We start from the raw sequence: 5,431 nt of genomic DNA, 5'->3' as shown, positions 1-5,431 counted from the left end.
CGATCACTGATCATGGTGCTCTCTGTTCTATACAGGCTGAAATGTGCAGATTGATCCCATCATCTCGTTCTGGAGACGGCGTTTCTCTCATCTGATGGATCGCGCCTGACTTGCCTTCTGGAGACGGCGTTTCTCTCATCTGATGGATCGATCGCGCCTGACTTGCCTCTGCCCGTGAATGGGCGAACTCACCATGGAAAATCCGATGAAGTTTACGCACTAATTCTCCGTGCTCTTCTTTGATTTTGAATGGCAATCTGAGCCGATCTAGTATATGTGTTCGTGATCTACTTTTTTCATCTTAATCATTTGAATATGCATATATGACTCCAATACTATTATTATTGTTTTTTTGTTTATTTCAAGCTGGGTTCACAATGATGTCTTTTTCTGTGGAACATGTATGTACTTGTACTGCATGTGCTCTTTTTTTTTACTTTTTGTTGATTCTGCGAAAGAACATGTATGTACTCATACTTGTATGTCTAATAGATCATTGATACCGTAACGTTATATTCCTCAGAAAATCACGCCATATTCAACTAGTGATATAAATATATGCACGTATATATCCACTCCTTCCGTTGGTATACTAGAACAGGATCTAGTTGCATGTGATGTCAACTTTTTTTTTGAAACCATGTGATGTAAACTTTCTAATCCAGTAGTATATCCACCTTCTAAAAGACGTTGTCGGGCGGTATATTGGACCGGATAAAGCAGAATCAGTTGTGTTAGGAAGACGAAACCTCAAGGTTAAGCATGGGGCAGTTATTTCCTTGACATAGTTTGAGAAACGGCGCCACAACTTCTGACCCCTGTAGTCCATCTCACAACAATTTAATTCTTCACTAGGTGAAGACTGGCAACCTGCCAATTTTAGTAGCTCCTGGATCGCCAAGGCAGCAGAATCTTGCACTGTAGTGTCAGCAGCAGCTCTGAATGCCCTTGCAGGATGCTTGTGGATCAACTCAAATATCAGATCATCATCTGAACATTCTATCTTAAAGTGCTCACAAGAAATTACCTTTAACTTAGCAGGATCAACAGAGCCAAGTGCACCAAGAGTCAAAGGCAGTCTGCACAAACTAGTTTCAATCGGCCAACAACAGTCCTTGATTGCCATACTTTAAGTAAAGACATAACTAAAGAGCTTATTACATCCAAATCATCAATATCTTCACCAATGATAAGAGCAGTCACATCCTCCCTTCTGGCATTGAATAGTTTACTCAGCTCACAAGCTACCATGTACCTCAGATTTAAGCTTTCATGATTAAGGCCATTGACAGCATCCTTCAGATGATCTTGCATTGCATTAGCCCTCTAGCATCCCATATTACCTTGTTTACTTCGGATAAAGATGGTATGCTAGGCAACAGTGGTAGTTCACGTATATGTTGCTTTAGCAAGCAATTGTTTTTCACAAGTTCTTCTAGGATTTCAACAATTTTACCTAGGTTCAAGGAAGGACATCCTATGCACCTTTCCAATTCCAGATATGGAATGAAAGCAGCTACAACTTGGGACAGAACATACTTGACACTACTTGGTGATATTTCAGCCAATTGCTTTATGAGAAAATGTAAGACATCACGACCATTCATTTGGAGACCTTCCTTATCAATGGCAAAAATCAACAGGACCATACTCTTTGGCTTATGTGTCAAATAAGGGTGCGCTATCTCAACCAATTTCCTTATTCGCTGGAAGCTTAAGTCATCAGAGTGAAGCATCTTCTTGCCAATGCTATTGAGAAGGCGAACAAAATGATTCCTCAAAAACTCAGGAAGAGTTTCACTGCCTGTCAGAATTCTAGCAATATTCTGAATTGTTGGTGAATTTTTTGCTGTCCTGAAAATTAATGTATTATTAGAAAGTCGTTCATAATTGCCTAATGTTTATACTGAACTGCGTGTTAATGGAAAGAATATCAACAGTATATCAGTATCAGTCTGATCAGATTCCCCAGGAAACATACAATTTCATCAAGCAGTGTAGGCAAAGCAGCTGCAAATATCTCTTTGCTATCAGTTCCCGTCTCATTCTTATAAAATTGAAGAACTGATGATAAATGCTGCCCATCTTTTAAAAAAAAAAGAGCAAAAAAGAGAACTTTAGGCAACAGATTTACAGTCGGTGGTACTAAGTGTTTCGATGGCTTGCCTGTTCACGCAAGTAAAAATAGCATGAAACAATAGACATACAGACTACGACGAGAAAATTGCTATTATAGGACGCGAAACAATGGGCTTCGCTATTATAGGACTTCAATCGTTGATTTCGCTAAAACGACATTTGAAACGTTGGCACTTTGTTTTACATGACATTTGGTCCTTTTAATCACTTTTCTCATTTCAAATACATGTATTTTGTCGTGGGATGACCGTATTGCCCTTCAATCATATTCACGTAAGAGTGGGCTGCCTGCAGCTGCCGCCGCCGCCTGGCCTGCCTGGCTGGCTGGCAGGCTTGCCGCCGCCACCGCCTGGGCATGAAAATACGGAGTAGATTTGAGCAGCAAGAACGATCTGTCCTCGTCGGTCCTCACAGAATCCAATATGCATCTAGCAAGGCCGTGCATCGCAACAGGAACCTCACATGTTTCATGAGGGCGACAAAAGAACCACATTCTACACGCTACTACCAAGAAATGGGTGCCCGCATTTTAAATTCTCATTTGAAATACTGCCCATTAACTCATGCCACTGTGCAGGGACGGATCCAAGATTAGGCTATAAGACTAGGGCCATTACATTAGCATTAGTGCTAATTGTGCATTTGCTATAGGAAAAATTATAATTTGTCTACTGTAATTAAGAGCTAAGACTAGGGCCATCAGCTATTCAGATCTCAATTATTTGCTTGTATGAAATGGACCAGCCGCCGACATAGTAGTAGTAGGTTTACACAAGGCCCAACCGGGAGCGCTCAGTCTGTAAATTTGAGCAATTTTCTAAAAATGAATATCTCGAAGTTAATCTAAGTGGTCGGTAAAATCAACTGATACTTTAATAAAAGATCAGACAACTTGCAAACAAATGAGCTCATCTCATAAAACCATGATTGTAGCATAAACAAGTTCATCTCAGAAGACCATAATTTAGTTCCAAACGAGATTCAAGTCATATCAAATAAAGCATGAGTTTACATCTCATTATAGCTAAAATAATTCATTCAATGTGTAGCTTTCTCTTCGGAGTCATCTTTTTTGGTGCTGCCGCTGTAGGTATCCTCACGGGACTAGTGGTGTCGGTTTGTGAAGATGTGCCCTCTCCTAATAACATCGCAAGCTTGCTGCACATAAATACGATGCCACAATTAGATGTATGGAAAGAATTAGTATACGATAAGTGTGTTAATATTCCTTATCTTCTTGTGACCCTTCCTGGACTATCCCGTAGGATTTCTTCTCTAGTCGGCCTCCGTGGGGTGCTAGGTTCTGCTGGCGTAGCTTTTGTAACATTCTTCCTAGGTTGCCTACGCTTCCTACAAGTAATCAAATAAATTAACATTGACATGTACATTCAAGTTTGTAGGTAAAGAAAATCAGTTCATACCTCTTTTTTGCGGTCCCATTGAGTGGGCACTTGGCACTAGCTTGCCTATGACCTTTTTCTCCGTATTTTTTGCAAGTCATAGGTCCTCTGATCATTTTCTTTCCCTTTCCATTTGTTGGAGCTGCATCGTTGTCATATCCCTTCTCACCTTCACCATCGTTGGTAAATTCACCATCTTTGGAACCTTTCTTCCTGTGGCCACCTTCCATCCATCCCTTCATTCTTAGTTTCCTTCGTCGTCCAACAGGTAGCTTAGCAAGAGGTGCACCAACTGAAAATGGTAGGTCAACTTATGGCCATTGTGTTTTATCTGTCATCGGCTCAATCTCTCTTCCATAAGCAGCCCTTAATCTATTGACCGAGTAGTAGTCATGCACAAACTGTTCTAGGTCAACTCCCCGATGGCGGGTTGCATAGGCCAATACATGTTGACATGGCTTACCAGTGTGCTGCCATTCAAGACAAGTACATGTCCTTTGGTGTAACTTGATAATATGCCTCTCAGCTCGGCTGCTATGGTCCCACACCTCTGCACTCCAATTAGAACATGGTACAATTTTCAAGTGTCCCAAACCTCTAGTATTTGTCTTTAGCTGAACCATAATAGCTGGAAGTATCCTGCCTTCAGGTAGCCTGTATGCAATATTTCTTCTCTTGTTCCAAAGTACCATGATCATTTCTCTGATCTTATCAGCAAGGTCAACAACAGGTAAGTCTTTATGGTCTCTAATCCAGTTATTAAATGACTCAGCAATATTACTAGTTATGTAGTCACACTTAATTTCTGGATTGAAACCACACCTATACCATAATAACTTATGATTGGTCTGTAACCATTTCACTGCTTGTGCTGATTCACTTACCATTTTTGCTATATTGTCATAGAATATGTCCTCTCTGTAAGCCCTTGCCACAGGATATATTTGGCCAAACCCTCTAAATCTCTTCTTGAAATTTCTGACAAGATGATAAAAGCATTCTCTTTGCTCTGCATTTGGGAATACATTCTTCACTGCATTCTCCAAGCCCTTGCAAGCATCAGAACAAACAGCAAGCAGTGGAGGATCACCTATTGCCTTCTTTAATTGTTCCATGAACCAAGTCCAGTTGTCTATGTTTTCAGAAGCTATGAAGCCATAAGCGAGTGGATACATCCAATTGTGACAATCAACTGCTACAGCTACGGCCAAGTGACCATTCCACCTTTCATTAAGTGATGTAGCATCTATGCTCAAATGAGGCCTACAACCTTCTAAAAAACCATCAATGCATGGCTTAAGAGCACAAAAAAAATGGTGGAAATATATTTGACCATCCACCTCAAGTACCTCAATCTCAACGACACTCCTAGGGCACCGCTTCATTACCTCGGCCTTCCACCTAAATAATAGCTCAAAACTCTCTTCCCATTTGCCATAAACCTCTTCAAGAGCTCTTTGTTTACCCCGCCATACAGTGGCATATGCAATTTGACACTTGTGATCTGTCTCCAACTTCTTTTGCAATTCCTTAGCACCAATATTTGGATCGGCTCTAAGGATACTCACAGCCTTGCTAGCTACCCACTTGCAACTTGAAGTTGTAGTTATCTGCCTCATGCTGGACACACACTCGTGCTTATCGACTAAGACGATTACCTGCAAAATAAAAAATCAATGAGATTGATATTAATTTACATAACAAGTAGAATTAATGAAATAATAAAAAAATTATTCACCTCCACAGTGGCTTGGCCTTTTTGTTTAGTGCCATTTATCCTCCAAGGGCAAGGGCAATCTTCATCACCAGACTTGCAAAAAACCCTATATCTCATCTTACATGACTTCTCTACTCCTAAACTGAACTCCTTATTGATGGCAAATTGCCGCACT

At 40.5% G+C, this 5,431-nt stretch overlaps 1 pseudogene; it reads right to left on the bottom strand.

Annotated features, from left to right (window-relative positions):
• Nucleotides 1-3,052: 3,052 nt before the first annotated feature.
• LOC136519409 (uncharacterized) lies at nt 3,053-4,714 on the bottom strand (annotated as a pseudogene).
• Nucleotides 4,715-5,431: the final 717 nt, after the last annotated feature.

Source organism: Miscanthus floridulus, chromosome 18 (genome assembly GCF_019320115.1).
Source record: "Miscanthus floridulus cultivar M001 chromosome 18, ASM1932011v1, whole genome shotgun sequence".
Taxonomy (NCBI): domain Eukaryota; kingdom Viridiplantae; phylum Streptophyta; class Magnoliopsida; order Poales; family Poaceae; genus Miscanthus; species Miscanthus floridulus.
Note: the sequence above shows the minus strand (reverse complement) of the source record. Positions and strands in the feature narration are given on the sequence as shown.